The sequence below is a fragment of the Lissotriton helveticus genome, chromosome 4_1 (assembly GCF_964261635.1).
Source record: "Lissotriton helveticus chromosome 4_1, aLisHel1.1, whole genome shotgun sequence".
Taxonomy (NCBI): Eukaryota; Metazoa; Chordata; class Amphibia; order Caudata; family Salamandridae; genus Lissotriton; species Lissotriton helveticus.
The window spans coordinates 809,007,128-809,029,315 of record NC_136063.1 but is presented as its reverse complement, the minus strand read 5'-3'; positions in this window follow the sequence as shown (position 1 = coordinate 809,029,315).

Here is a 22,188-nt window from a genome sequence, read left to right as displayed (position 1 = left end):
GTCCCTCCTGTCCTCGTCCCCTTCATTGATAACCAATGAGAATACCCAAGCAGCAACCGGCCATCATCAAACAACAAACCACCAGGACACAGCAGCACAGCAAAACCCAGCAATTTATTGAAAACAACAGCACAGTATAAAGGAAAACAAGGGGAATCAGGAACACACAGCCCGAAGAACCCCCAAACCAAAGTTAGTGTCATCCCCCAGAACATTCTGGATACGGTAATGCCTAACAAAGGTATTAGCAGAAGCCCAAGTGGCGGCCCTACAAATTTCAGAAAGGGACACCCCATGAACCTCCGCCCAGGAAGCAGCCATCCCCCGAGTAGAACGCCCCTGAACCCCAGCTGGGGGGGAGAACCAGAAAGGGAATAGGCCAGAACAATAACATGCTTCAACCAAACAGGGAGTCAGAAAGCCGAAAGTCACAGGTCCGATCCACATAAACCCGCAAAGCCCGGCAAACATCCAGCAAGGACCAAGGAACGTCGTCCCCGTCCACCTGAGCCGAACACAAAGCAGGCAGGACCAGCTCCTGAGAGCGATGGAATTGGGAGGAAACCTTAGGAACGAAGGAGGAATCCAAACGAAGAACCACCCCGTCAGCAGAAAAGGACAGAAAAGGCTCCCGAGCCATCAAAGCATCCAACGAGCAGAAGTGATAGCCACCAAAAAATCAACCTTGAGGGTGACAAACTTTATATCAACCTACTCCAAAGTCTTAAAGGTAGCATCCAACAAGAATCCTCCAAACCAAGGGAAGATCCCAGAGAGGAAAAGAAGGACGCACCACAGGGCGGGAATTTGAAAAACTACGCAACAGTCGGGAAACCAGACCATCCACATCAGACAGATTCCCCCAAGGGGCCCGAAATGCCCTGATAGCAGCCCACTGAGCCCGGAGAGTAGAGACAGACAAACGCTTCTCGAACCCATCCCAAAGGAACTGAAGAACATCCGACAAAGGACAAACCAAGAGTGACAAAGCCAGGCCAAGACACCAACGCTCAAAGTTACCCCAATGCCTACCATAGGACTGAAGGGTAGAAGGCTTCCGAGACTGCTGAATAACCAAGGCTAAATGCTCCGGGAGACCCCTATTCCACCACCACTGCCTCTCAACCGCCAAACCGACAGCCGAAGCCGCCGCAGGGGCAACATCGGAGAGGACCGTAATGGAGACGGAGGGAAGGGGAAGAACAACGGACCCTTAACAGCCAACAGCATCAGCGGGGGAAACCAAGACCTGCAGGGCCAGAAAGGCACCGCCACCACCACCTCCCGATCCTCCAGCAACAGCCGAGACAGAAAGCGAGAGATCAGAACCAGAGGAGGAACGGCGTACAGCAGGCGGGAAGGCCAAGGAAGGGACAGGGCATCCACCCCCCAAGACCCCTCCTGAGGAATCCGGGAGAAGAAACGGGGAAGCTGCGCATTGTGCCGGGAAGCAAAGAGGTCCAGAAAGGAAAGACCAAACCTCACGCTCACCAGACGAAAGGCCACTGGGGTCAAGGCCAACTCCAGGGAGGCAGGAAAAAAACAACTGAGGGCATCCGCCACCCCATTGTCCCCCCCCGGACATGTACAGCCTCCAGGGACAACAGATGGCACTCTGCCCAGCAAAACAAGGGGGACACCACCGCGTTCAGGGACCGAGAACGGATACCGCCCTGGGTATTCAAGTAGGCCACCGTCACCGAGTTGTCCGACCGAACCAACACATGCTGGCCCACCAGAAGGAGCCGAAACCCCCGGACAGCCCGACACACAGCAGACAACTCCCGCCAGTTCGAAGACCGACGACCCTCCAGGAGGGACCACCGACCCTGAAGGCACTCCGACCCCAAAGTCGCCCCCCAGCCCAGAGCGCTGGCATCCATCGTAAGGACCACCGGAGGAGGAGACTGCAGAGGCAAGCCCTTGTCCAGATTGGATGACAGAGACCACCAACGCAGGGCAGGAAGGATCGACAGGGACACAGGAACCAAAAGGGACAAGTCCCCCGACAAAGGATCCCACCGAGTCAGCAGGTAGGACCACAGAGGACGAAGATGGAAACATGCCCAAGGCACCGTAAACACTGTGGCCGCCATCAGGCCCAGAAGGCGCAACCAAAGACGGACCTGGAAGGACCAACCCACCAGAAACCGATGTGCCAGGGAACACAGGGTCACAGCACGAGCCACTGGCGAGAAGACCCGATTCAAATCCGTGCGGAAACGCGCCCCGATGAACTGCAAGTCCTGAGACGGCAGAAGCTGGCATTTGGGGAGTTTCAACAGGAAGCCATGGTCCCTCAAGGCCAAACACTCCTACCTCTGATCCCTCAACAACAGATCCGCTGAGGGAGCATGCAGGAGCCAATCGGTCAGATACGGATAAACCATCATCCCCTGGAGGTGCAAGAAAGCTACCAAGGGAGCCACCACCTTGGTAAACACCCAGGGAGCCCACCTCAGGCCGAAGGGAAGAACCATGAACTGGTAATGCACCCCCAGAAGACAAAACCGCAGGTAAGGACGAGAAAGAGGATGGACAGGTAAGTGATAGTAGGCATCCTGAAGATCCAGAGTGCACATGTAATGACCCCTGAGAACCAGAGGAATCACCCGCTGCAGAGTCTCCTACTTGAACGGAACCCGCAGCACAAACTTGTTCAGGGCCTTCAAGTCCAGAACCAGACGATACCCTCCTGTCACCTTGGGGACCAGAAAAATGATGGAGTAAAAACCCTGACCCATCTCCCCCGGAGGAACCAACTGCACAGCCCTCTTGTCCAACAGAGACTGGACCCCCAGGGACAGCTCCGCCTGTTTGGACGGACAGGACGGCCATGGAGTCGGACGGACCCCCGAGTCCGGAGGAGCGACTGAAAATTCCAAGAGGTACCCCAAGCGGATAACGTCCAGGACCCAAAAGTCTGAACAGGAGGACATCCAAGCCGGAAGAAAGAACCGAAGACGACCTCCGACCAAGGATCCGGCCTCTGATGCGAGATAGTCAGGAACGAGGTTTTGCAGGAGGGGACTTCGCCTTCTTGTCCCGACCTCAGCCAGACTGAAAACGTCCTCGACCCCTGGAAAACTGTCTGCGAGACGGAGGATTGAAGCAGGGCCGAGGCCTGGAAGAAACCTGAGGAGCAGCGGACTGCTTGAAAGAGGAAGAATGCTTCTTCTCCTTGAACAGCCTATGCAATTTGTCCTCCAATTCCCCACCAAACAACATAGAACCCTGAAAAGGCAGTCTCAAAGCAGCAGTTTTCTGGGCCGAATCCGTCTTCCAGTCCTTCAGGACCAAGTTCCTACGAGCAGCCACACAAGCACCCCCTGAAAGGGCAGAAGCCCGCACCACATCAAAGGAAATGTCAGAAAGAAATTCCACCTGACGTTCCACATGGGCCAGAATATCAGTACAGTCAGTAGAATCATCCATGGATCCATACAAAGTCTTCAAGTCCGAAAGCAGAGACTGAGCCACATAAGTCCCGTAGATGCCAGCCCGGAGCGCCAGATGAGAACCAGAATAAACCTTACGCAGGGAGGAATCCACCTATTTGTCCACCGAATCACGCACAACTGCTTCCTCCGCCAAAGAAGTGCGCCCCACCAGACTTGCCATAAAGGAATCCACAGGCACAGAGTCAGGTAGAACCATAGCCATATCCTGCAGGGGATAGAGCTTCGCCATGAAGCGAGGGAGCAAAATGCGGTCAGGATCCTTCCACTCCAGATCCAAAACCTCCTTGACACAAGGATGGACAGGCATAACCACTGGAGCAGAGCACTGGAACTGGTGGAGCAAGGAACCCCCAGAAGTACTAGGGACGTCATCAGCAGGGAAGCCCATATTCGCCTTAACATGACCCAATAACTCAGGCAACATGTCCTTGTCCACATACTTGCCCTTCTGAACATCATTCTCCAACCACTCATCCCCAGACTCAGAGGAAGAAGAAGGAGGCGGGGCACAACCAGAGGACCTGGACCTGGGAGCACCCCCCATCTCCAACAAAGTCTCACGAGTCAGCCGCTTCAAACGAGCATCACCACCCTTGGAACGATGCTTTGAACGGGCAGGAGAAGAAGAAGAATACTCAGAGGAAGAAGAGGAGGACTCAGCCAGATGCCTGCTCTTCTTTGCACGCTTCCCCATCACTGCACCAGCGGAAAATTCTCCCAGAGAGGAACCCAAGGCCACCAAAGCCCAGGAGGGAAGCCTCCAGAAGCCCGACCACAGGGAAGGCAATGGCCGAATATAATGTCCCCAACACAGCGCTCCAACAGCAAAGGGAAGAAAAGCACTGCACGCCCAGCAAGCCACAAAAAAATGCAGGCACAGAGCAGGAACATATCGATTTAAAGAAAAAGAAGCTCCGCTACGCGGTACTTACGAGGAAGGACCGGCAACATCCCCAAAACACCGCCGCCAGCCGTCCTCGCCGTCAAAACGCCTGACTTCCTGCTGCAATCAAAGGAAGTCAGGCACACACGGGAAGGAAGCGCCCCAGCTGCACAGGGGCCGCCGTACCACCGGAGCAACAGGGAAACACCGACGAGTCTCTGTGAAGCCCGGCAGAACAGAGACTCGGACCGGACACCCCTAGCGCCACCACAGAAGATCACGCCCAGCCAGCAGGAGCAGCCTGGAGGAATCCACAGGGAACCCCGCAAGCCCGGCAGGAAGGGAAACCCAGAGGACCAGCCCTACCCGAAGCCCAGCAACAGGTAAGTCCCAGGAGCCAACAGGCTCCTGGATCCATGCAGAAAAACTGTCAGAAGACAGAAAAAAGAACAGGAGGCATGCTGGGTACTGTACCCTTATATACTCCCAGTAGGGAGGGGGAGGGGTGTACCAGCATTCCGGCTTTTCTTTTTTCTGTCTGGGAGATAGGTTATCTCATTGGTTATTAATGAAGGGGACGAGGACAGGAGGGACCTGGGGGTAATGGCAGTACCAAATTCCACAGCCAATTACATTGTACATAAAGAATTGGCTGTTTCTTATATAAATGATACCATCAAATTAGCAGGCCTTACACTCTGGCAAGGTTTTTGGGCAAAAGAAGAGACAAAATTTACTACGGATATAATAATGGACTGCCTGGCTCTTGATCACTGGAAAAAAATTCCATGGTTTGAGTATATCCAAAAGTTACTGACAGATTGTATGATAGACCTTGACAAAAGAGATTTAACATCTATATTAGACATCAGTAAAATCGAGTTGAAGTCAAGATATATCTCAGCCATGGCCTGTATTAGAACTAAAGAGATAAATCATAAACATAGTGTTACTCTCCTGAGGCGGAAGCCGGGAGACACACACTGCCCCAGCACACTCTGAACTTTACGTCTGTTCGTTTTTAAAACTTTGTTATAACTTGTGTTACATTATTTCTTTAGCCTTGGTGGCATTTTAAATTCATTCCTTACTCTTTTGACTGCGCCGATTGAGGGCTCAGTCCAGCCTCGATCTTAGGAGGCAAGTACAAGGAACGCGGCGGCCATCTTAGGGAGGTATCTCCCAGGTTGGGTGCAGTCTAGCTTCTGAGGCGCAAGGCACTCGGCGCTAGTATTTAATCAGGAATTGCTATTGCTCGTGAGACACGCCCACTCTCCTGAGGCACTCGGCGCTAGTATTTAATCAATCGTGCACTTCTCCGCGCAGCGGACGCGCTTTGCGGATGCGCCATCTTCGCGCCAAAGGAGCGCCTAAGGATAGCCCGTCTGTGCCCGTCCGGGCCAGACCGGGACCAGGGGCCACAATGCTAACCTGTGCAACACAGGTGAGATCTGTTCTCTCGTATAGTCGGAATGAGTTGATGAATTTGATGGAACATGTTACTCCTAATTGCATCATACTGGGTGCGCATACCTGCGCCACTAACTCCTGTACTGGATGCAGATACATTCTCCCCCCCCACAAATCTTGCCGCATGGGAGTTGGCATTGATAAATACCGTCTGGCGTTACTCAACTGCCGCTCCTTACCTAAACATGCGATTGAGCTTGCTCTGCTAGTGGAGGAACGAGATTTAGATGTACTTTTCCTTACGGAAACGTGGACTAATGATAGTTCCCAACCGGATATTGTACGGGCTCTACCCCCCAATTACGCAATACATAGACAAGATCGACCTGATGGTCGGGGGGGAGGGATCGCCATTATATATAAGGATTCGAATTGAAAAACTTTCTATCTCTGGAGCTGAAAGCCTTAAATTTGCCATCTCTTTTTCTCCTATTTGCACCTTTTCAGGAATCTTGCTTTATAGACCCCCAGGCCCATATGGGCAATTCTGTGATGATCTCTCCTGAACAGCTATAAACTACTCTAGCACTTTCCCCAACCTTACCATCTTGGGGGATTTTAACATCTATGCAGAGGAAGTTGACGCGCCAGCTTCTACAAATCGGATCACTGGTTTGGAAGTTCTCCATTTGAAACAACTAGTTACTGACCCCACACATACGGCAGGACATATCCTTGATCACTGCTATACTAATGTTGACTCCCTTAGCTATGACAATGTTATAAGGATCCCTTGGTCTGATCACTCATTAATATTGTTTTTTATGCCCTCTCAGAAGCAAGTCGAACATACCAAACTCACGAAAAAATCGTGTCGGATTTGGTCGAAACTCTCATTGGATAATTGGGATACTAATCTTAAGAACACCTTACCCAAAATTTCCTCTGACCTACTGCAAGCTGATATGTCTCTCACCCAGTGGGTGGAGGCCTCCTTGGACCTCACCCTCCCTAAGATAGAATTATCCCACAGAACTGGGAAGAACAAGAAGGCCTGGTACACGCCTGATCTGAAACTATTGAAGCGTGCTTGTAAACAACAGGAAAGACAGTGGAGAAAACATTACTCTGAAAGCGATAGGGCCAATTACAAACTTGCCTTGAAAAAGTATAAGGAGGAGATTAAAATCACCCAATCCAACTACTTTCAGACAAAAATTAGTACAGCTGCCAATTCCCCAAGAGAAATTTTTAAAATTTTTAAATCCCTGGTTAACCCCCCTGCCCCTATTGAAGATCCAGGACTGGCTCAGGTACGTTGCGAAGAATTGGCCAAATTCTTTTTTACCAAGGTAGCCACCATATATTCATCTTTTCACAACCCTCCCACTGGATCTTCCCCTGTATCTCACATGGCTCTTACCCAATTAAATGAATTTGATCCTATTGACCTTCCTACCACTCAGTGCCTTTTAAGGAATTTAAAATCTGGTTCCCCGAATGATCCCGCTCCCCCTCCCATATTAAACCTTGTATCTGACACTGTGGCCCCAGTTATTCAGGAGGTGATCAATGCCTCTTTGACTTCAGGCCTGGTACCGTCTACTTGGAAACAGGCCAGAGTTAGGGCCCTGTTGAAGAAACCTAACCTTAACCCTGAAGATTGGGCAAATTATCGCCCCATATCTCTCTTGCCCTCTATTAGCAAACTTACAGAGAAATATGTGAATTCTTTACTTTCTACTTTTATGGAGGATAATAATCTCCTTCATTCTACTCAGACAGGGTTTAGGAGAAATCAGGGCACTGAAACTGCACTTATCACAGTGGTTGAGAAAGCAAGGAAGATCATAGACAGTGGGAATCATGCGGCCATATTATTATTAGATCACAGACTGGAGGAAGTTGGTGTCTCGGGCCGCGCATTACAGTGGCTGAATTCCTTTCTGTCCGAGAGGACCTTTGTGGTCTTTGAAAACGAGGCTTCCTGCCCCCAAATGTGTCTTAACTGCGGTGTACCCCAGGGTTCGTCCCTCAGCCCCACCTTATTTAATATCTACATGAGGCCTTTGGCTGAGGTGGTGCTTCCCTGGGGAGTACAACTCGTTACATACGCAGATGACACACAACTGTTTATTTCACTTTCTACGCATGATGCCCCCTTTGAAAGCCTCTCGATCTGCCTAAATAAAGTTCGGTAATGGATGGATAAATCCTTCCTAAAACTGAATGGGACAAAGACTGAGGTGATGATGCTGGGATACAAGGCACCTACCACAGTGGAGGAATGGTGGCCGGACAGTCTAGGCCAACCACCCAAGCCCAAGACCAAAATTAAGAGCCTAGGTGTATGGATGGACCCTGCTCTTAGTTTTTCCGTGCAGGCCCGGAAGGTGGCTGCCACTTGCTATGCTCTTATTAGGCTTCTGAGGAAAATTATGATTCTTCTTCCTTTTGAAGCCAGAAGGATCCTAGTGCAGGCGTTGATCCTGTCACACCTAGACTATTCTAATGCACTATACTTAGGTTCCCCCCAAGGGAAAATTAAGATACTGCAGACTGTTCAGAATTGCGCAGCACGTTTGTTGCTGAACGTCCCGCAGAGAACATGTGCTAAACCCGCACTTCGCCAGCTGCACTGGCTTCCAGTGCAGCAGAGGATCGAATTCAAAACCTTGGTTACGGTCCATAAAGTAATTTACAAAACAGCACCCGTACTGATGCAATCACTATTCTGTCCCTACCTCCCAAGTCGGGAATTAAGATCCTCCAATAAAAATCTCCTGACAATTCCAAAAATCAGGAGAGTGCGTATGGGTGGCCGACGCTTCTCCCTTCAGGCCTCAAGACTCTGGAACTCTCTTCCACTCTATATTAAAATGGAAAGCAACCATCTTAATTTCAGGAAGTCACTGAAAACTCTGCTATTCGTCTAGCTTTTGGTGAATGAACGTTGTCTGAAGCGCTGGGATGCCTTCGGGTAGCCATGCGCGATACAAATACGTAATCATTCAATACTGCTTATAGTCAAATCCCTTCTGTGCAGGGTATACAGACATAAGCTATAATGACAAGAAATGCCCAACACAGATTCTATTTAACACAGTTAAGATTTGGCACAATACACCATATAACTGCTTTTCGTGACAAGAAAATGGGTCCGTACAATTTACCAAATTGCCCATGTAATGGAAAAAAAACCCAGTCCACAATACACTTTATACTGTTCTGTACCTTGTACAGTGATATTCGGAAATATGTTTTAAAACCTCTTTTTTAACAAATAGGTTGTATAATTATAAAAATGCTTTTAACTTTCTATGTAGTCTTGACAATATGAAGATTATTTGCACTGTTGTTCGTTTTATTTTAAGGGCAGTAATGCGTAGGAAGGATTTAGTACACTTACATGAATTACTGTATGAGAAAAGTGATCATATTAATTAGTAAAATATCTGCAGACACCTATATTGATATGATATTTGTGTGTGGCACTATTTCCTGGTTGCAACCCCTGATATATTTTGATTAATGATCCCCTGGAATCTCTATGAAAAATTAATTGTAAATTAATTGAAATTTTAAATGTGTATATTTGTACCTGTGATCTATTTTATTAATGTTTTTCATGAGTATGCTTTTATGGATGTACATTTTACACCGAATAAAGCTGTTTTTGATTTGAAGTGGCTTCTCTGGTGGAAACTCTGTTGTAATTCTGTGTAGAAATAAGGAATCTCTAGGAGTATTGGTGTGGAATCACTAACTTCAAAGTAACACAAGAAGGGAGTGAAGCTGTAATGCTCAAAAGAGCAGAAGAGGTGGATACGTCCTCAAGTTATACTGTCAAAAAACAAAGGGATCCACTCTTATGGGGCAGTGTCCTGGTGAGGAGGTAACCTTGATAGTTGTGTGACTGTAGGTGCCCCTTCCCTCCCCATTTGAAGGCTCATGGGGCATTATCTGGGCTATATAAGAAAACTATTCAGCAATATACCTACTGGGGTATAGTATACTGTGCATGTTTAAATGTATGTGTACCACTTAGTAAGGATTATATGTAAATAGACCGTTGATTTGATTTGAGTGTAGAAGGGATCTCTTCTAGGGCCTGATGAGAAGCCTGGGGAGGGCTTTGAAACATGTTGACACAGGAGACACTGCTCATTAAAGCATAGTATCTCCATCTCATTCCCCACTTTTAATGATACCAGCTCGAAAGAACATTAAAATTTATTTTTTCCACTGAGACAGGTATTTTTTAATTTTTCACCATTCACTCACTTCTGACCCTTCCACTCACACTCCTGCACCACACATAATTTTGTTTTTCATAAACAGTGCTCCAACATTGTCGTGGGTCAAGGCACGCCCCATCCCGCAGCAGGGCGGGAAGACCGTCATGATGAAGCATGCCACCAAGGGTCCTTTTGGTGGGTGAGGGGTATTTAAACAAAGCTGTGTTCTTTCCACCATTGTAGGAGACACACAAAGTTTGAAGGAACACTTCTATACATTCCCATAAGGGTGGATCCCTTTGTTTTTTGACAGAATCACTAACTTCCACCGTAATTTCTCATTTCTGGAAAGTTTTTGGTAGATCTGGAAAGAGGCAGAGCTACTGAGGAAAAGTACGGGGCTCTTGTAAGGGGGCCACAGCAGTAAAGGGAATCAGATTTAGGTGTGCCACTGAATAGCCTCTTCTGGTATAAACAATATAGGTGTTCTAACCTCCCTAGGTGAACCCACACTTCTTTCCTTCCCCTACTTCAAGAGATAAACACCTCTTGTTTAAACTCTTAGGTGGCTAATGAGTTTTCAACTACAACCAATGATATAATTTGTATTCTGGGTCAGTGATTTTTGTGAACACTGCTTAAACTCTAGTGACTTCCCTTCACTGCTCTTCCCTTACCGGAGGTGCTTTGTGACTGGAGAGAGCACAGTGCTACAACTGCTTGTCATATGATAAAACCTGTCTTCCCACACTACACAAAATAGTGAAGCATGCCTTTGAAGTAGGTTTTCAATTTAGCCATAAATTTCTGTACTCTGTGCTGCATATAATATGCATCCATCATAGCAATGGAACACACCTACGCACAGGAAGTGGTGAAGAGAAAGAAGACATGAAAAAGTGAAGGATCTTGACACAGCTAATAAGAATGACGTGCATGTAGAAGAGCACGACACACAGTCATGGAAGAGTGGATGTTTTCATGACAATGAGGACACCTTGCCACTCAGGATGTATTTCTATTGAATTATATGTCTTATGGTTCTGTATTCGTTAAATTGAAAAAGTGCACGAATAAGCGATGAAAAAACCTTGACATACAAGTTACACTGTAGAAGCCTGCACAACAGCAATAAAAGCGCCCTTGCTGGTCTACTTTATCTGTGATGGCGATTTGCTGCTCAAGTTCTGTAAGCTTTCTCACTCTAGTCTTGCTTTTGCATCTGCAATCCAAGTCATATATGTGATCTTTCATTAGATTCCAGCACTATTGAGGGATGGGTATGCCCAAACGTGGGTCCTTTGCTCACTGTGCCACTGGATTCAAGCTAGCCTGGCTGATGAAGAGTAATACCCAGAAACCGGTCCCAGGATGCTTGTTTCTGGTCCAGGGAGGACCTGGCTTGGCAGTTCGGTCTGGACTGTTCCCATGAGGCACAGGACTGGACTGATTTGCATATGGCTGGGACTAAACTGGGGTGGCATGGTGAGCAAAAGAACAATGGATTTATTCCAGATCGCTTGACTGGGGGTGAATGAATGATTTATTCAGCATTCCGTCCATCGTTTGTTTGCCTAGCACTTTTCGCTCTAAGCGGGATGGGTATGTCCAGACGTGGGTCCCTTGCTCACTGTGCCACTGGATTCAAGCTATCCTGGCTGATGAAGGGTAATATCCAGAAACCGGTCCCAGTATGCTTGTTTCCGGTCGAGGGAGGCCTGGTTTGGCAATTTGGTCTGGACTGTTTCCATGAGGCACAGGGTCATGACTCATTTGCATATGGCTGAGTCTAAACTGGGCTGGCATGGTGAGCAAAAGAAAGATGGATTTAACCCAGATCTCCTGACTGGGGATGAATGTATGATTTATTCAGCATTCTGCCCATCATTTGTTTGCTTAGCACTTTTCACCCCAAGTGGGATGGGTATGCCCAGACGTGGGTCCCTTGCTCACATTGCAACTGGCTTCAAGCTAGCCTGGCTGATGAAGGGTAATACCCAGAACCCGGTCCCAGGATGCTTGTTTCCAGTCCAGGAAGAACCTGGCTTGGCAATTAGGTCTGGACTATTCCCATGAGGCACATGGTTAAGACGGATTTGCATATGGCTTGGTTGAAACTGGGGTGGCATGGTGAGCAAAAGAACGATGGATTTAACCCAGATCTCTTGACTGGAAGTGAATGGATAACTTATTCAGCATTCCGTCCATCATTTGTTTGCGTAGCACTTTTCATCCTAAGTGGATTGGGTATGCCCAGACGTGGCTCCCTTGCTCACTGTGCCACTGGATTCAAGTTAGCCTGGCTGATGAAGGGTAATACCCAGAAACTTGTCCCAGGATGCTTGTTTCCAGTGCACGGAGGGCCTGGCTTGGCAGTTGGTTTGAACTGTTCCCATGAGGCAAAGGGTTAAGACTGATTTGCATATGTCTGGGTCTAAACTGGGGTGGTATGGTGAGCAAAAGAACAATGGATTGAACCCAGATCTCTTGACTGAGGAATGAGTATGATTTATTCAGCATTCCGTCCATCATTTGTTTGTGTAGCACTTTTCACCCTAAGTGGGATGGGTATGCCCAGACGTGGGTCCCTTGCTTACTGTGCTACTGGATTCAAGCTTGCCTGGCTGATGAAGGGCAATATCCAGAAACCGGTCCCAGGATACTTTTTTTCGGTCAAGGGAGCACCTCTATTGGCAGTTTGGTCTGGACTGTTCCCATGAGAACAAGACTCATTTGCATGTGGCTGGGTCTAAATTGGGGTGGCATGGTGAGCAAAAGAATGATGGAGTTAACCCAGATCTCTTGACGGGGTGAATGTATGATATATTCAGCATTCCCTCCATCCTTTGTTTGATTAGCATTTGTGACTGGAGCGAGCACAGTGCTGCAACTGCTTGTCATATGATAAAACTTGTCTTTACACACCACACATAATTGTGAAACATGCCTTTGAAGTAGGTTTTCAAATTAGCCATACATTTCTTTACGTTGTGCTGCATATAATATGCTTCCATCATGGCAATGGAACACACCTACGCACAGGAAGTGGTGAAGAGGAAGAAGGCATGAAAAAGTGAAGGATCTTGAAACTGCGAATAGGAATGACGTGTATGTAGCAGAGCACGCCACACAGTCATGGAAGAGGGGATGTTTTCATGACAATGAGGAAACCTTGCCGCTCAGGATGTATTTCTATTGAATTATATGTCTTACGGTTCTGTCTTTGTTAAATTGAAAAAGTGCACGAATAGGCGCAGAAAAAACCTTGACATACAAGTTACACCGTAGAAGCCTGCACAACAACAATGAAAGCGCCCTTGCTGGTCTATTTTATCTGTGATGGCGATTTGCTGCTCAGGTTCTGTAAGCTTTCTCACTCTAGTCTTGCTTTTACATCTTCAATCCAAGTCATATATGTGATCTGTCATTAGATTCCAACACTATCGACTGAAGGAGCTGTTTTTTTGCAGGATCGTTATTTTCCGTTGTCTCTTACCACATCGAACGTCAAGCAATGTCCACTGATTTGCATAAAGTTTGCAGAGTCCCTGTGAATACTGCTGTCTGTGGCTCCGTACCACAACTTATTTGGACGGCTAAACGCTGACAATAATAATACAATATATATACCTGGACCCGAAGGTATTGGAGCGCTTTACATGAGCCCGAGGTACATTAATTAAACAAGGTCACACTCATTTCTGAGCCCAGGGAACCTTCCCCTGGTTTCCCTGGTCCAAAGACGGCAGCTCTGGTTTTACCGCCACTTCCAGTCCCCCCAGCATGATGGTTAAACTTGTTATTGCTGGGATAGGATGGCAGAAACCTCTACCTCCAGTGTTAACTGTGGTACAGCCACCGTTTGCTGTAAAATGATACTGATAATGTGGCTTTTAACAATGCACCTCTCTTTTCTTCAAGACCAGACTGTTTGAGCTTGCTACAAACTGAAAAAGTCAACACGTAAAAGAGGTATTAAACAATTTAGTGAAATTGCAGTATTAGCTGACTCCCTCGGTTCCACCGACACAAGGCAATATTTGCTCTACCCTATTTTCTAGATAACTGGCCTGAAAGTCCCTCATTTAGTCCAACTGGGACAGACTGACTCCTGCACTCTGTGTACTCTTGGACATTTGAAGTTCCTCTGGAAGTTGCAATAAAGCTGCCGTTCACTCTAGCAACTATGTTCATGTGTGTATGCTAACAATATACACGTTGAAAGCAATGTTACTATCACTAAGTTTGAGAAACCAGAATAGCAAATATGAAAATATGAAAAAATATATATTATTTCAAGAAATCCATCTGAGAAAATATAATGCTTACTGTAGTGACTTATTAAGGGTTCTGACAAATACAATTCTTCCTATTGAGCTAGAGCGACTTAGCCAAATGCAAGGAAAAGCAAAGAAATGCTTTTAAATCACACCCATAGACCATCCGGGGGAATTTTCTTGGAGGGAGCAAGTCTTATCACAGGATTTTCCTGAAAGTATTGGAAATGTAAAGTTTCAGCAACTCTGTAAATATGTAATTGATCACACAAAAGGTAACCACTGGGACCTTGAAGTGTAACTGAAGGCGCAATTTATCGCACCTGATAAAATATGACTTCTCGGGTTCGGAATATATCCAGTGTGAAAAATTGCACTTTTTCTGGGTTTTGGCGCAATACCATTGATTTTGGTGATTACCACTGTCACTGTAAATACTATACAATTTCCCACTTTTAAGTTCCAGCAGGATTGACCTGCCAAAATTTAACAAAAGGTGTGAACTTTATAACACTCACTAACTACCAAATGGAGACAATTCTATGCAACTTAAAATGTTCTGACCCACTCAGAATCAGTTCAGAAAAGGGGGTGGTGATGAACAGAGTGTCTGAATTAAGCAGACCACTCTTACCCAGTCCAAAGATCAGGGCTTGATCCATCACCGTTATTTATCTCACTGCCCCATCCCAGCTCAGAACCTGGCTATATGCAAATTAGTCTGTCCCTGGCCCAGTGCATCACTCAGAATCAGGCTCTATGAGGTAGCAATTCTATATTAGCAGTGCCAAACCATTGAAGTGTCTATCTCCTACATCCCCTTCCTCTTTACACCCATGCTATACAATAAGCATTGTATGAGGGTAGATGGAGGGGGAAGAAAGATGCTTGACCTCTGTAGCATTAGAGTTCTTACACTGTCAAACACAGAGTAATGGCACTTTATCTACTAATAAATATTTGCACCTTACTTACTTTGTTTTTCCTGAGAATATTGTATGAGCACTAAATAGCTATGTCTGAATGCGGTCTGCTGTCGACACTACGAATGCCATGCACAGGCTTCCTAACTCCCGGCAGTCACAAGTACTTGGTTTTGAATACCTTTACCATCCCTGTCATGTATTACAAGTAGAGCTTTTGTAATAACTGCATCCGTGGCCATGTGCAACTCGGTTTTCTCCATCTCCTACTGACTGCCAGAAGCATTCACAGGGTATCTGAGTCTGATTCTTCACAAGGACTCAGAACCCGACCATCTCAAATGCCTATGATCTGGTACATTCAGTAAATGTAATGTATGCAGCATAGTATGCAAACATGGACCCACTATAGGCTCACTCAGTCCAAACTATATCCAAAGGCAAATCTTTGCATGGCACATCAGAAGTTGGAGGAGCTGGGATGGAACACACCTCTTAGCAGCACATGGAGTATAGAAGAACAGAACATAGTCAGACTCCTAAGCTGTCATTCAAACCTCATTTATTAAGTGGGCAAGGGTGAGCTGTCTCCTGGATCAACATAGAAGACAAAAAGGATCATATTGTGACCTTGATAGAAACATTGCTGCAAAAGGAAGTGGGGTCTAATCAAAAAGGCAGCAAAAAAGTGAGGTAAACTCCAAATATTTCAGTGACGGAAAACATATTATATTCAAATTCCTTATCCTTACTGATGAAGCACCAGGAACATTTACATTTTTCACTTTGATCACACAAGAAATGTCCCCAATAATTGTGTGGATTTGTAAACACACGAGGCACTATTGGCAATTTACCTTGATGTTATCAAACAAGGGAAGAGAGCTAGTACGATGAGATCGCTAAATACGTCGAAGTTACTCGAGTTTTTTCACTCATGCACAGCCTTAAAAGATATACCCGCTAGCAACCTTAAACAAGTGGGATTTCTTTATGGAACATACACAAAGGAAATAACAGTGGTCACATATTTTCTACTAAGAAAAATATAGAGGATGCAAGTGAAAATTGACCTTAAAAGGGATGGAATTTGTACCACCTCCATAAGATAAAATCCCAAATGCAGGGACATTTCTATATTCTCCGGCAGGCCTTGACATCAGACAAGTAAATCTTGTTCTAAACGCATGTATGATCATCGAATCAAATAGAACGGTTGTTATAATAGACATAATCTATGTAAGATCAATTCATCAAATAGAACAGTTGGGTATAATAAAGATAATCTCCTTATAAATTTAGCAGTGAATAGGTATAATAGATTTGACACAATCAACCCAGATGAGTACATTTAGCAGTAATTCTCCAAGTTAATTGCCATTGATACTGATAATACATCTCCAGACAGCCTCTCTTTACTGATATGGAATGTGCATGGGTTAAAATGCATCCTGGAATTTGACCAAATTAAACCAATTTTGGATGATCTCCCTGTCTTTCACTCAGATCTATTCTGAAACTTCGCCAAGTTGTTCCGGGCGTAACTAAGGAGGATTAATTACTTTGATTTCAACACAAATTGATAATGGGGTGTTAGACTTTGCATCTTTTGCCGTGCTTACCCTGAGTTTTTGTTTTCCGCCTTCCCGGTTTTGACTCTGTTTTTGCTGGCGTAGTGTTTCTGTGCACTTTTTGCACTGCTGATCAGTGGTAAAGTGCAAGTTCCCCTGTGGTAGAGTATGTTATGGATTGGTGTTTCACTGGCTGTTTGGTTTTCTTGTCAGCCCCTAATAAAGTGCACTTAGTGTGCCAGGGCCTGGGAATCAAATGTACGCCCAAGGTCAGCATCAAGGAGGAGGTCTCTAAGATGTTGGCGTTAGGGGTGGTTGAGCCATCCAGCAGTCCATGGGCCAGCCAAGTGGTCTTGGCCCCTAAGGCTGCTGCACCCGGGGCCACTCCAGAACTGCGGTTTTGTGTGGACTACCGTGGGCTCAATGCCGTCACCAGGACTGATGCACATCCCATCCCGAGGGCTGATAAGCTCATTGATCGGTTGGGAGCTGCCAAGTTCCTCAGCACGTTTGATTTAACGTTAGGGTACTGGCAGATTGCCTTAACCGATGGGGCCAAGGAGAGGTCAACATTTCCAACCCCGGTAGGACATTACCGGTTCCGGGTGATGCCCTTTCGGTTGAAGATTGCCCCTACCACCTTTCAGAGGTTGGTCAACCAGGTGTTGGCTGGAGGGTTTCAGTGCCGCCTACCTGGATGACATTTCAGTGTTCAGTTCCAGCTGGCAAGAATACGTGCAGCACCTCTGTAAAGTGTTGAAGGCGCTGCAGAGGGCAGGCCCCACGATCAAGGCCAGTAAGTGCCAGATTGGGCAGGATTCTGTGGTGTGCTTGGGACACCAGGTAGGGAGAGGCTAGGTGGCGCCCCTACCACCCAAGATTGACACCTTTCTGGCTTGGGAGCCCCCAAAGACCTAGACAGAGGTGAGGGCCTTTTTAGGACTCACTGGGTACTACCGGAGATTCGTTAAGGGTTATGGCACCATTGTTGCCCCATTAACTGAGCTGACTTCCAGGAAGCAGCCCAGGAAGGTAATCTGGACTGAGTCCTGCCAGAAGGCTTTTGATGACCTGAAGGCTGCCTTGTGCACGGCACCCGTGTTCAAGGCACCTGACTTCTCCAAGGAATTCGTCATGCAGACTGACACTTCAGAGCATGGTGTGGGAGCGGTGCTCTCACAGCTGAACGAAGAGGGCCTAGACCAACCTGTAGTCTTCATTAGCGGCAGACTACTCCCCAGGGAATAGACGTGGAGTGCCATAGAAAGGGAAGCTTTCGCTGTGGCCTGGGCACTGAAGAAGCTGAGGCCCTACCAGTTTGGCAATCACTTCTGGGTTCACACAGACCACAGGCCCCTCAGGTGGTTAATGCAAATGAGAGGTGAGAATTCAAAACTGCTGTGGTGGTCCATCTCCCTACAGGGAATGGACTTTACGGTGGAACGCTGTCCTGGCACAGAACACGCCAATGCTGATGGTCTGTCCAGGTTCTTCTGCCTTGGTGAAGGGATCTCCCAGGAGGTTGGGTAGTTCTCCCTACTTTTAGCTGGAGGGGACATGTGTTAGACTTGGCATCTTTTGGCGTGTTTCCTCTGAGTATTTGCATACTGTCCTCACGGTTTTGACTCTGTTTTTGCTGGCGTAGTATTTCTTCCCACTTTTCGCACTGCTGATCAGTGGTAAAGTGCAAGTGCTCCTGTGGTAAAGTATGTTATGGAATGGTGTTTCCCCGATTGTCTGTTTGGTTTTCTTGTCAGTCCCTAGTAAAGTGCACTGAGTGTGCCAGGCCCAGGGAATCAAATGCTATGCGTGGGCATGCAGCACGGATTGTGCCACCCTTGTGAGGAGCCAGGAAAAGGTACCTCAAACCTTCCATTGCAGAGTCTGCGCACAGTTTGTAACTGTCATGTCGACTTGGTCCGTGCACACACTGGCCAGTCCCTAACCTTCCCTTTTCTTACATGTCAGGCACCCCTAAGGTAGGCCGAAAGGAGCCCTGTGGGCAGGGTGCAGTGTACGTGAAAGGTAGGACATGCCCTGGTGTGCGTAGCATATCCTCATAGTGATTACAGCCCATTTCATTTTTCAATATTGCAAGGCTACCGGTTCCCAATAGGACAGAATGGGTCAGTTTGTTTATAACATCTTAAAAACATAACTGGCCCTGGGAACTAGGTGGAAAAATAAAATTTAGTATGCCTGAACTCAGTATCTAACGTTGCATCTTTTAGTAAAGGTGATATTTACATTGTGTTTGAAAATACCACTTTTAGGAAGTAGGTATTTTCTTGCTCAGTCATCCCATGTGCCTCTGCTGGAATGTGGATTGCCTGTATGGGTTTTGGATGGCAGATGGCTAGGAAGCAAGTGTGGCTCCCGATAGTCTAGGTAGGTCAGAAAAGGGCTGAATAGACCTGGGCTGTGATGGGGAAGAGAGAGGAGAATTCCTTGCATCTCAAAGGGCCTGGTCTGCCTCTGACAATGCCGTCCCCACCCCCTGCCAGGAAATCACACCAGAGAAGGCAGACTTGGTTCTGGCTGGGCACAGACACCCTCTGCCTAGAGGATCAAATGATTTCTGGATACAAATACTGGGGCTCAGACCCCTGAACTTTAGAACTCTTTTGGATCAAGAAGACTGTCACGAAGAAGAGCTGTAAAAGCTCTGAGGAGGGACTACAACTTTGCTGTGCACTTTGCTGTGTTTGCCTACAGTTGCTGCTTCTGTCTTGGGCAGTGAAAGGACTGGATTGAACTTTCTACTTTTGTGAGTTTCTCCAAGGGCTTGAGGTAGAGCTTGCCCCCTGTTCAAGAAGTCTCAAGAACAGCAAAGGCTTCAGGCTCTTCTGCCCTAAGCACTGGGGACTGTGTGTTTTGTGCTGCGACAGAAGAAAAGCAACTCAACAACGTCTATGACGCCGCTGCCGACTCTGTGTCCTGAAGGCACCGCAGAGGGCACCGCCAAAATGCCAAACCGCGACCCTGGTCTTACCGATGATGCCTGCTGATGCCGCCACTGAGCCGCTGCTCGCACCGCGACCTGTGGGCATCACACTCCACACCGTCTTGCTTCACGCTGAACACTGGGCCCCGCAGAGAGCACCGCCGCAACGCTGCACCGCGACCCTGTTCTCACCGACGACACCTGCTGATGCCGCCACCGAGCCGGGGTAACACAGGTGCCAATGAAAAGTAAAAGGATGCATGCTGCTAAAATAGATCTGTTAAATCAATGTAAAACAGTAGGGAGTATGATTATAGTAAATATGTATATAATCCAAAGGGAACATAAGATTAACTCAGTGCAATTCGGATTATTGGAAGAAGATTTAAGACAAATCTGCAAGATTTTAATTTGCGATTACAACTGCATCACAAGAGGCGAGTGCTGAGGAATTATTGGAAGCATTTAAGATACCTTTCGATTCCTTTCAAATTGCAAAGTTGCTTACAGAGCCAAAGTTTTGCCTGCCTCAGTGGGTGCTTAGCTTCTGATATACCGACTCACCGGACATATAGCTGAGGAAGCTTGATAAGGCCCTTAGATTATATTTTGACACAAGCACTGCTTTTGTCCCTGTTTGAGAAGTTCCAAGTGCTCACATACCAAATGAGCAATAATTGTCTGATAAGAGCTAACATTTCATTGAAAATGCCAAGAAGAGATGTAATTATGCTGCTAGATACTGAATTTCCAAATCGACTTACTACACAGATAAGTGTGCAACATATCCAGGCTATGATGGATCTACGAAACAAATATGATCCAAATTCCCATGTATCACATGAAGGGATTGGGTAAATCAGTATATAGATATATTGTTGTGTGTTTAGTTATTTATTGATGGAAGAAATCTAAAACAGTAATGCTATAAAGCTATAAAGCGGAGAAAAAGGAATGCATGGTTTGACACTGAATGTAATTTGTTGAAGCACAGGTTAATAAAGTTACAGCGCTCGTAGAAGCCGATTAAAGATACTCTTCCACATGCATATCAAGATCAAAGTTATACGAACGGATGTATGCATATTCTATATGTTCTTCTGTCATATGGCCGTTGGGGTCATTGTCGACATTGCTAAGTTAGCATGAGTTCTGCTGCCATGATGCTGCTTTTGCGCACGTTACTACATGACTTCATTTTGCAAGACTTTGTTTGTGCCTTTCACATGAGAAATGTCTGTTTTCTGCGTCCTCTGCCTGTTCCTGGAGTTTAGTCTGAACACAGAGTGCAAGGTAGATTCTGTCTGGTCAGTTCCTAGCACTTAGACAAAACACACAGCTGCTTGAAACTCGTGCTTTGATATTACGGGGTTGCATGTTGGTTTAATGCACACTTGGAGAGGGACCTTTCCAGGGAGAAGAGTTATACGGTTCCTATGATGTAATACTACCATCTAGGCACTAAGGTATGCTGACAAAAGCCAAGAGCTTTTCCTTTATATAATGAAACTAGCAGCCCGTCCCGACGTTGTCCGGGTATGAAATAGAATGTGTGTAATGTGTGTATTTGGCAAGGGCAATTTATTTTAAAATCTCGTGGTAGACAACATTTTTTGTTTCATTAGAATAGGGACGGAGAAGGGCCAGCTGCAGCCCTGGTTGATGTTAGCAGGCGCGTGTAATTGGTGTAGTGATCCGCCGCCTGATCCCGGCTACAGCCCTGGTTGATGTTAGCAGGCGCGTGTAATGTTGTTGAATGAGAGAATTATCAGACGCTGGTAAATCCGTTTAATGAGAGAGTTCAGTGGCAGCGAGTAGGAGAGGCTGCAGTAATTGTCCCCGCAGACACGCTCATTTGCGTGTTCCCCCGCTTGAGGCCCAGATGCAGGCCTGTTTGATGTTATCAGGCGCATGTAATTAGTGTACTGATCCGCCGCCTGAGCCCGGCTAGAGCCCTGGTTGATGGTAGCAGGCGCGTCTAATTTAGTTGAATGAGAGAGTTCAGTAACAGCGCGCAGGAGGGCTGCATTAATGTTACTTACCAGGCCTCCAGCTGAACGCATTTGTCATGCCCCCAGCACACGGCCACAGCAGACGATCTTCTGATTAATGTACGAACCACATGGCATGAAGGGCAGAACGTAGCCCACGCCCCCAGCATTTCTCACCCCCCCAGCGTGCCCCTTGATGCAGCGCAATTGCGTTCACATGGCATGAAGGCCGGACACACGCCCCCAGCGTTTCTCACGCCCCCAGCGTGCCCCTTAAAGCTGCGCAGAAACGTAATTCGCACTTGTATGTAGGACTCACGTGGCATGAAGGGCGGACACACGCCCCCAGCATTTGTCACGCCCCCAGCGTTTGTCACGCCCCCAGCCCACGATGTGATGGCCGTACCACATGCCCCCAGCGTTAGTCACGTCCCTAGCCCACGCCCACAGCACAACGCAGACACGCCCACAAGGGACTACTTTGCTGGTA